At 38.8% G+C, this 11,331-nt stretch overlaps 1 long non-coding RNA gene across 1 annotated transcript; it reads left to right on the top strand.

Annotated features, from left to right (window-relative positions):
* Window positions 1–566: 566 nt before the first annotated feature.
* On the top strand, window positions 567–1,466 carry LOC123595964. Its single transcript, XR_006711459.1, has 2 exons — window positions 567–652; window positions 1,210–1,466. It is a non-coding gene; the product is annotated as an uncharacterized LOC123595964 (long non-coding RNA).
* The last annotated feature ends 9,865 nt before the right edge of the window (window positions 1,467–11,331 follow it).

The raw sequence follows: 11,331 nt of genomic DNA, 5'->3' as shown, positions 1-11,331 counted from the left end.
GGGCTCTGCGGTGGGTTAACTCCTGTCAGTGGCAGAGGGGAGCAGGGCCCTCTTTCCCCTCTCCAAGCTTCTACTGTTCCTTACTGCGATTTTACTACTCTACCTTTCTGACCCACTGCCCTCCACTCAGAGGAGGAAAGACATGTTCTTACTTTTACAGATAAGTTCATAAGACGGTTGCATGTTTTCTCTGCTTGCAGATATTTAAAGCCAACTTTCTCTTCCAGGGCTCTTCATGGGTTTGTAGGAGATGCCCCCTACAAATCTCTGTTGATCTCTCGGCTGCCATTCCCTCGACCTGAAAGGATATGCTCTATACTCCCAAACACTAGGAATTCCATGGGACTCCTCCAGCTTCTCCTTGTTTACGTGGCCTTTGAGCCAGATTATGCAATGACCCCAAGGAGGCTCTCTTTCACATCTGGTTCACGGGAAACACTCACGCACTGATTGCCTAACAAACTCTGGAAGAACAGGCTGATTCCAATTTACTAGATACTCTCCCCTGCTCTACTTCCAAGCAGCAAGCCAGCTCTTCTCTTGATCTCTAGATTTCCCGAAAAGGAGTCAGACATCAGCAAATGGTGACCTGATAAATTCAAAGGACATACTTTAGGCTTTGCAACTTGAAGCCTCTCTCTTTTGACTCGAGGTGAGGAGGAAATCACATATCTACTTCTCATTGGGAGGGGAGCAAGGTTCAAACCCACCAACAGCTGTCTCCAAAGGAATCCTTTAAAAAATTCCTCTCCCTGGGGCGCCTGGGTGGCGCAGTCGGTTGAGCGTCCGACTTCAGCCAGGTCACGATCTCGCGGTCCGTGAGTTCAAGCCCCGCGTCAGGCTCTGGGCTGATGGCTCAGAGCCTGGAGCCTATTTCCGATTCTGTGTCTCCCTCTCTCTCTGCCCCTCCCCCGTTCATGCTCTGTCTCTCTCTGTCCCAAAAATAAATAAACGTTGAAAAAAAAAAAATTAAAAAAAAAAAATTCCTCTCCCTTATAGTGGAGAAATTGCAACACCTTGGACAAAGTATCAAAATTAGTATAGTCAATAACAGGCAGATAGATATTATGCACCCCAAGATGCGATGCTCTGAGAAAAATACATCATTTATGTACCATTTTGACCGGGGTCACAAACTGAATATAATCATGAGAAAATAGCAAACAAAGTAAAAATAAGAATTGTTCCTTTAAAAAAAATTTTTTTCAGTATTCTACAAAACTGCCATTGTTCTAAAAGACAAAGAAAGGCTCCGGAACTGTTCCAGATGAAAGAGACTACAGAGAACAGCCGAATGTAGCAGGTACACTGCAACACCTAGAGGAGGAAAACAAAAGCTGGGAAGGACGCCATTCAGCTGACCGACTGGAATGTAAACTTAAGTTCTTCAAAGGAACTGTTTCACGGTTAACAGTTCCTGCAGCGGATAACTGTACTGTGGTTACATAACACAATGTCCTTTTTCTTAGGAAATATACAATAAAGTATCTGGAGACAGGTGTAACATATGCGGCTTATTCTTAAATAATTTAGAAAAAAATAGAGAAAGAGAAAGAAGGATAAAACTCCAACAAAAAAAGCAAGTAAGATAAAATGTTAACAGTAAGTGAAGCTGTATGGAAGCTAAACAGGTACTTTTTGCCCCATTCTTGAAACTTTTTTGTGACTTTGAAATTATTTCCAAGTAAATACTAGGCTTTAATAAAAATTAAAAACAGGGACCAAGAGACATATATCTGATTTTTTAACAAATACCTCTTCTTTTTAATTATTTTTATGTGAAAATAGCACAAAGGGGTACCTGGGTGGCCGATTCAGTTAAGTGTCTGACTTCAACTCAGGTCATGATCTCACAGTTTGGGGTTTGAACCCCACATTCAGCTCTGCACTGGTAGTACAGAGGCTGCTTGGGATTCTTGCTCTCTCCCTCTCTCTCTGTCCCTTCCCTGCTCCCTTATAAATAAGTAAACATTAACTTATTTAAAAATAAAAGAAAATAGCACACAAATGGGCAAGTGTACATTATGAACACTGTTTGAAAAACAGTTACATGGACACCTGTGTACCTAGGATATAGCTGATAAAACAGAACACTATCAGTATCTTAGAAGCCTCTGCCCGCACGATCTCAATCATGCCCCCATTACTCTACCCTAGATAATCACCATCCTGACTTTTGTAATTTTTCAATCTTCTTCATGTCTTTTTCATATATGTATGTAGAACCTTACAATATATAATTTAAATGTGTCTTTCACATTTTAAACAAACAGAATGTGCTATGGTATGAATGTTTGTGTCCCCCCAAAATTAATTTGTTGAAACCTAACCACCAACATGATGGCATTAGGAGGAGGGCATATGGGAGGTGATTAGGTCATGAGGATAGAGCCTTCATGAATGGGATTAGTACTCTTATAAAAGAGGCCCCACAGAGCTCCCCAAACCCTTCTGCCGTGTGAGGATACAAGAAGTATGCAACCTGAAACAGAGCTTTCGCCTGATCATCCTGGCACCCTGATCTTGGACTTCCAGCCTCCAAAACTGTGAGCAATAAATCTCCACTGTTTTTAAGCCACCCAGTTCATGGGATTCTGTTACAGCAGCCTGAACGGACTGAGAATGATAGAATGTTTACTTTTTCTATGCCTTGTTTTTGTTTTTGTTTTTGCTCAATACTACATTAAAAAAAAAATTTTTTTAAGTTTATTCATTGAGGGGGGCAGGCAGAGAGAGAGGGAGAGAGAGAGAATCCCAGGCAGACTTTGTGCTGTCGGCACAGAGCCCAGTGCAGGGCTCAAATTCACGAACCATGAGATCATGACCTGAGCCAAAATCAAGAGCTTGGTCACTTAACCAACTGAGCCACCCAGGCACCCCTCAATACTACATTTTTTTTATTCATTCATACTATGAATATAGCTAATGTTCATTAATTTTCATTGCCATAAAATAGGTCAGTGTATGACTATAGTACTGCAATCTATTTATCCAGCTACTATTGACAAACATTTGTGCTGCTCCTATGTTTTTGTCATTATTAAATAATGTTGCTGTTAGCATTTCTGCACTGGTATCTTGATAAATACATGCATGAGCCTTCTCTAGGACACATTCCTAGGAACGGAACTCGTGGTACGCACCAGTGTTCAACTTTATTGCTAACTGGTACCGTCAACTACACAATGCCAAAATGTTTTTCAAGGTGATTGTTGTAATTTACATTTCCACCGGCTATGTATGAGAGAAACATCTGCTCCACAACCCCATAACCCTTGTCAACATTTGGTACTATCCAACTTTAAAACCGTTCCGTTCTGGTAAATATGGATGATATCTTATTATGGTTTAATTTGCATTTCCCTCGATACTACTGAACTTGATCTCTTTGCATGTATTTATGGTTTGTTTGTCTTTCTCTTTTATGAAATGCCTATTCATATCTTCTGCTCTTTTTTCTCTTGGGTTTTCCTTTTCATATTGATCTGTAAAACTTTTTCATACATTCTGAATGTTAATCCTTTTTCAATTATATATGTTGCAATTATATTCTCTAGTCTGTAGTTTATATTGTCACTCTTTTTGATGTCTTTTTAAACAGAACTTTTTCATTTTGATGTAATCCAATTAATTAATCTTTCATTTTTGGCTTCGTATTTTTGTTGTTGTTGTTTTTAACAGAATCCTTTCTTATCCTGAGATGATAAAGATACTGTCCTTTTGTGTTTAATTTATTGGGGTTTTTGTTTTGTTTTGTTTTGTTTTAGAAAGAGAGTATATGCATGAGCAGGGGTGGGGCAGAGGGAGACAGAGAATCTTAAGCAGACCCCACACCCAGCACAGATCCCAACAGATGCAGGGCTGGGTTTCACAAGCATGAGATCATGACCTGAGCTGAAATCAAGACTTGGATGCTCACCTGACTGAGCCACCCAGGCACCCCAGATCAAGACAAAACTTTTATAAGACTACCTTTGGGGCGCCTGGATGGCTCAGTCAGTTGAACACCCAAGTCTTGATTTGGGCTCAGGTCATGATCCCAGGGTCTTGGGATCAAGTCCCACATTGGGCTCCATGCTAAGCATCAAGCAGATATTCATTCTCTCTCTCTCTCTCTCTCTCTCTCTCTCTCTCTCTCTCTCTCTCTCCCCCCCCCACCCCCCTCTGCCCCTCTCCCCAGCTCCTGTGTTCTCACATCTTAAAAATATATATATATAGCCTTGGGCACCTGGCTGGCTCAGTCCCAGGACCATGTGACTCTTGATCTCCTTCATGTTTAAATCGTTAATTTACAGAGAATTAGTTTTTGTTTATGGTTTGAGGTAGGGTACTGACTTTGTTTTGCTTCTAATTGGATTGTAGTTGGACCATTTTTTGAATAACCATCTTTCCCATCCACTGATCTGCAGTGTCTTTACTGTCCATATATGTCCATACATGTGGGGGGTCTCATTCTTCTGTTCCACTGGTCTATTTCTCTATTCCTGTGTCAGTTCAACACTCTCAATTACATACCTATAAAGTAAATTTTAAGATCTTATAGCAACCTTACCATTTTTCACTAGAAGTGTCTTGGATATTCTTGGAGCTTTGCTCTTTCCTATCAATTATTCTATCAATTTAAGATTCAGCATCTTAAATTCAAAGAAAAATTCTGCGGGGGACATTGGAATTCCAATGATTCTTTGGGCAGAATTGGTATTCTTACCATACTGAGTCTTGCCCATGTACATAAAATGGCTCTGTATTTTCTTAGATCTCTTGAATAAACTTTTTGTTACATTTTTCTAAAGTACTTCATAATTTTTGGTACTGTAATAAATGGAATTTTTTTAAGATTTTATTTTTGTTTTTAAGTAATCTCTCTACACCCAACATGGTGCTCAAACTCACAACCCTGAGATTAAGAGTCACATCCTCCACCGACTGAGCCAGCCAGTGCCCCAAATGAATGGAATTTTTAAAAACTGTATTTCAGGGCGCCCTGGCTCAGTTGGTTGAGCATCTGACTTCGGCTCAGGTCATGTCTCTTGGTTCGTAAGTTTGAGCCCCACATCAGGTTCTTTGCTGTCAGCATGTGGAGCCCACTTAGGACCTTCTGTCCCTTTTCTCTTTGCATGCTTGTGCACTCACTCTCTTTCTCTCTCTCTCAAAAATAAATAAACATCAAAAAAAACTATATTTCTGTGGTGCCTGTGTGGCTCAGTCAGTTAAGCACCTTACTTCAGCTCAGGTCATTATCTCACGGTTCATGAGTTTGAGCCCTGCATTGGGCTCTGTGCTGACGACTCAGAGCCTGAGCCTGCTTGAGATTCTGTGTCTCCCTCTCTCAGCCCCTCCCCCACTCACTCTGTCTCTCTCTCTCTCAAGAATAAATAAACATTAAAAAAATTTTTGTTTAACTAAAAAAACCTATATTTCTAATGGGGCACCTGGCTGGCTCAGTCAGTGGAGCATGTGACTTGATCTCAGGGTTGTGAGTTTGACCCCCAGGTTGGGTGCAGAGATTACTTAAAAATAAAACCTTAAGGGGTACGTGGGTGGCTCAGTCAGTAAGCGTCGGATCTCAGCCTAGGTCATGATCTCATAGTTCATGAGTTCAAGCCCCGTGTCGGGCTCTGTGCTGACAGCTCAGAAACTGGAGCCTGCTTCAGATTCTGTGTCTCTGTGTCTCTCTGTCCTTCCTCCACTCATGCTCTATCTCTCTTTCTCACTCAAAAATAAACAAACATTAAAAACTTTTTAATAAAAAAATAAAGCCTTGAAAAAATTATATTTCTAACAGATTTTTCATGGTCATGCAGCCTGACACAGAGCTCGGTCCCATGAACCTTGAGATCATGACCTGAACTGAGATCAAGAGTCAGATGCTTAACTGACTGAGCCACCCAGGTGCCCCTTGAGGTAAGTGAGTTTTTAATAGTGCTTGTGTATCCAACAACCTTGCTAAACATTCTTATTTATTGTAATAGTTAATCTGTTGATTATTTAACTTTTCTACATCGACAATCATATCAGCTATAAAAATGTCAGTTTTTTCTTTGCAAATTCGTATCTTCTTTTTCTTTTCACATTACTTTGAGATTAACCCTCAAGAAACAATTTGAGTAGACATGGTGGTTTGGGGCATCTCTGTACTCTTCCTGATATAAAATAAATGTTGTTAACATTTCACAATTAAGTACAGTTGACCCTTGAACAATGCCGGTTTGAAATATATGGGTCCATTTTTATGCAGATTTTTATCCCTAATCCCGCTTTCTTACAGTACAGCACTATAAATATATTCTTTCTTCCTTATGGCTTTCTTAATAACATTTTCTTTTCTCTAGTTTATTTATTATAAAAATACAATATATAATACATGTAATACACAGAATATGTGTCAATCGACTGTATTATTGGTTAGGCTCCTGGTCAGCAGTAAGCTATTAGTAGTTAAGTTTTTAAGGAGTCAAAAGTTATATGCAGGATTTCAACTGTGTGGTGAAAGCCCCCATGTTGTTCAAGGGTCAATGGTATATTTGCCATGAATTTTTTGGAGGTGGGCTTTATCAGGTTATGGGAGTTCGTTTATATTCCTAGCTTGTTTAGAGTGTTCTCATTTTATTTTTCTGCATTTATTAAGATGATCATATGGTCATCATATATATATATAAACTCTATATATATAAACTGGAATAAAATCAATTTTCAAACATTAAGCTAATTTGCATTTCTGGAATGAATCCAATTCGGTCATGATGAATTTCATCATTTTTATTCATCAATAGATTCAGTGTGCTTAGATTTACTTAGGATTTATGAATGAGATAGGCCTATAATTTATTTTCTTGTACTATCCTTATTAACTTTGGTGTTGCTGTATATTAATTTTTTCATAGAGAATAATTAGAATTTCAAAGATAAAGAAATGGCACTGACAGTGACAACAGATGATACCCTAGATATTAGAATAATTACTCTGACCATCTTCCTATTCCCCCTTTCATTTTTTTTTTTTTTTTTTTTACTTTAAGATTTTATTTTTAAGTAATCTCTACACCACTGCGGGTCTTGAATTCACAACTCTGAGATCAAGAGTCACATGCTCCACCGACTGAGCCAGTCAAGTGCCCCAAGATTTTATTTTTTTAAGTAACCTCTACGCTCAACATGGGGCTCAAACTCACAACCCCAAAATCAAGAGTCACATGCTCTGCCAATGGAGCCAGCTGGTGCCCCTATCCCCCCTTCCTTATTTCCTCTTCCCATTTATAGAGAATAGTATAAAAGAATCATTACATAAACTATGTCCTCTACTTCTTCAATTTTGTGTATTTTGTAGAAATTGAGCAAATACAGAAAAATATGTAAATAATGATCAAAGGATTTAGATTAACTTTTAATTCTTAATTTTTTTTTAATTTTTTTAAATTAGTTTTCTTTATTTTTTTTTTTATTTTTTTCAACGTTTATTTATTTTTGGGACAGAGAGAGACAGAGCATGAACGGGGGAGGGGCAGAGAGAGAGGGAGACACAGAATCGGAAACAGGCTCCAGGCTCTGAGCCATCAGCCCAGAGCCTGACGCGGGGCTCGAACTCACGGACCGCGAGATCGTGACCTGGCTGAAGTCGGACGCCCAACCGACTGCGCCACCCAGGCGCCCCAGTTTTCTTTATTTTTGAAAGGCAGAGAGAGACAGAGCGTGTGGGGGGGAGGAGCAGAGAGAGAGGGAAATACAGAATAGAAACCAGGCTCCAGGCTCTGAGCTGTCAGCACAGAGCCCGATGCGGGGCCCAAACTCACGAACCATGAGATCATGACCTGAGCCGAAGTCAGATGCTCAACCAACTGAGCCACCCAGGTGCCCCTTAATTCTTACTTTCTAATCCAACTAGTCGCCTGAAACACTTGCCTAATAATAGGAAGTAGAAATTATACTTGGGAAGTAAATCATGTTCTATAATTTTCCACTGAATTCTTTAGGATTATTTCTTAATACCATGTCATGCCAACAGTTGCTATGTTATTCTAGTTGGAAAGCAGGTTGTAAAAAAGCATGAAAAAGAATTTTAAGAAATATTAATAGTGAAAAAAATAAAATAAAAACACAGACTTAAGTACTTTGCTGCCTTCTCCAAAAATGTAACTACAGCTGCTGGATGCATTCATGTGCTCACTCCATGGCACAGGAAAGAGAAGTCAGACTTGGGTGATTCCCTATTTGCTAAGTGCAAACAAAACTGTTGACTCAGCTCTTAATAGGGAAAGGCAATGTCCTTGTCCCAGGAGTTCAAAACCTAAAACAAACAAATGCTGTACAAGCTATCCAATGACAACTTGAATGAAAATAAGGCACTTATGTTCTAACCTTTTAAGAATAGGAACCCAAAATAAATGTATAAAAAATTTACCTCTTACTACTTTATCTTGAAACTTTGGGACATTATTTTCTGAGATTGCTATTTTAAAAGGTATGGAAACAATGCTAAATCTCTCAGAGTTAAAAATATACAGAGTAGTTATGTAGGCATTGGTTCCCATCCTCTGGATCCTTCCATATGTCACATGGCTACGTGATATTCCCAAGTCATGGATTTTGCCGTTTGATCTCTGATGCAGCCTGAAGATATTTCAGGGCTCCAGAAGCTAGGCAGTTCTCCGAACACACTAAGTATACATGTGAAGCAGCTCAAATGTACAAGTGCTTCCATCAACAATCACTTCAAAGGTCATTAATAACTTACAGGTGTGAGAGTGGAAATGCCCTCTGCACTCCCCTGACCCTTCTTGAACTCTGGTTACTCTTTCTGGGCCATTTTTGTAACAGTGAATTCTTAACTTAATATTTCTCTTTCTCTATTTTTCTTTCCTGGTACTGGGGCTTTTAAGACGACATTACAAAATCTTCTAGGAAACAAAAAAAACAGACAAAAATGCTTCAATGTGTCAATTCTAGAGTTTTCATCTTTTTGTCCTTATGTTATTAATTTATTAAGAGTAGAGAAAAGCAGGGCACTTGGCTGGCCCAGTTAATGGAACATGTGACTCTCGCTGTTGGGGTTGTGGGTTCAGGCCCCACACTGGGTGCAGAGATTACTTATAAATAAAATCTTTTTTTAAAAAAAAAGTAGAGAAAAGGAATTTAAATCTTTCTTGAAAATATACCTATAAAAAAAAAAAAGGAAAAGGAAAGACATCACAGGTGGGAAGTAAAAATCTGCCTGCTTTTGAAATATGGTAAAATTTTGATGGACTCTAACATCTGCTTGGTTTCTACCACCACTGAAGATAGGCTCTAAAATTTTACTAGTGTCTCCAAAATGAACTGTGTGTGAGAAAGAAGCTTAATTCTACATCTAGGTTAGTCAAGGTTTCTCAACAGTAGAACTACTGACATTTTGAGCCAAATAATTCTTTGCTATGGGGGCTTTCCTGTACAATGTAAGATACAGAAAGCATCTCTGGCCTCTACTCATTACATGCTAGTAGCGTGCACCTCCTCTCAGTTGTGACAACCAAAAATGTCTCTAGACATCCCCAAATGTTCCCTGTGGGGCAAAATTACCCCCCGTTGAGAACCACTATTCTAAATGGAAGTGTCTTCTGATCTTGAGCCTATAAAAATGAATCAACCCTACATCAGGGCAAGCCAAATAAGACAGTTAAATGTATGTTTATTCTTTGGGTGAAGGCATATTTCCACAGTGGGATCTCTCCACAGATTACTTTCAACTACAAAGGAGAAAAGGTACCTTTATGAGACAGAGAACTGACAATCACCACCTTAACCAAGTGACCAAATGCAGCATCATTAATAACGGAACAAAATGACATTATGTACTTAACCTGAGTCTAATCAAACCTCCAGATTTATAGCAAGTTTATACAAATGAGAAATGATGGGACACCTGAGTGCCTCAGTCAGTTGGGCGACCGACTCTTGATTTTGGCTCAGGTCATGTTCTCGCAGTGAGGTTGAGCCCTACATGGGGCTCCACACTGAGCATGGAGACTACTTATAATTCTCTCTCCCTCCCTCTCTGCCCCTCCTCCCCTCAAAATAAATAAATAAACATAAAAAAAAGAAGTGATACAACGGGTTAAATGATGTCATGAGGAAACAAACACAGAATGTTAGACATACTAAATGAAAAGTAGTCTGGACCTTTCAAAAATATTTACTATTAATGTTATGAAAAGAAAATAAAAAGTGAGGAACTATTCTAGACCAAAAAAGCCTAAAGAGATAACAGTGTAGAAACTTTGTATCTTTATTAAGCTATAAAGAGCATTTGTTGAAACAACTGGATAAATCTGAATATGAACTGGATATTAGACGGTAACTAAGTTGTGATAATGGTAGTACATTTATAACGGAGTATGTCCTTAATCTTAGCAGGTGCATGCTGGGGCGAAAGTTCATGATGTCAAATTACTCATGTAAATATGTTTGAAAAGTCTCAAAACAGGGGCACCTGGTTGGCTCAGCCAGTAGAGAATGCAACTCCTGATCTCAGGATCGTGAGTTTGAGCCCCACACTTGGTGTAGAGATTACTTAAGAGAGAAGGAAGGAAGGGAGGGAGAGAGAAACGAATGGAGAGAGAGAGAAAGAAAGAAAAAGAAAGAAAGAAAAGAAGGAAGGAAGGTCTCAAAACAAAAAATTAGGAAAAAACAAAAGATAAAAATGTTTAAATGATAGGGCGCCTGGGTGGCTCAGTCAGTTAAGTGTCCGACTTCGGTTTAGGTCACGATCTCCTGGTCCGTGGGTTCAAGCCCCGTGTCATTATCCAGCATTTATGCAACACAAGCAAAACATATTTTACCCTTTAAAAAAAGGTAGCATAATAGATACTGTCTTCAGCTGTTTGCCTTTTTCACTTTTCAATACATCTGAGATCTCTCTATATCGGTGCATTTAGATTGTCCTCATTCTCTTTTATAGTTACATTCTATTGACTTAGTGGGTGTACCATTGTTTATTTAACCAGACCCCTATCACAGGGCCAAGTATAGTTGACTTGCTTTCCCTTTCTCTGTATTGATACTGCAAATGGAAGAACATTCCAGTGTGAGATGAGAAATACACAGAAGAGGGCAAAAGAAAACTCCAAGTAACCTAACACAACTTTTAGCAATGCAACTACTGCTTTATTTAAAGTCGTTAAAATAAAAACTCCGTAAATTTGTTAAGAGAATTCTAAAGTTTTACTACAAGAGTATGTTTTTTACACAAATACATTCTTTTGAAATTTATTTTTGAGAACCCATTTGTTTATCTACAGCAAGACATTTTACCAGCAGCATTATTTACGATAGCAAATGATGGAAGCAGCCCAAGTGTTC

This window comes from Leopardus geoffroyi, chromosome A1 (genome assembly GCF_018350155.1).
Source record: "Leopardus geoffroyi isolate Oge1 chromosome A1, O.geoffroyi_Oge1_pat1.0, whole genome shotgun sequence".
Lineage (NCBI taxonomy): Eukaryota > Metazoa > Chordata > Mammalia > Carnivora > Felidae > Leopardus > Leopardus geoffroyi.
This window is presented reverse-complemented; position numbering and strand designations above follow the sequence as displayed.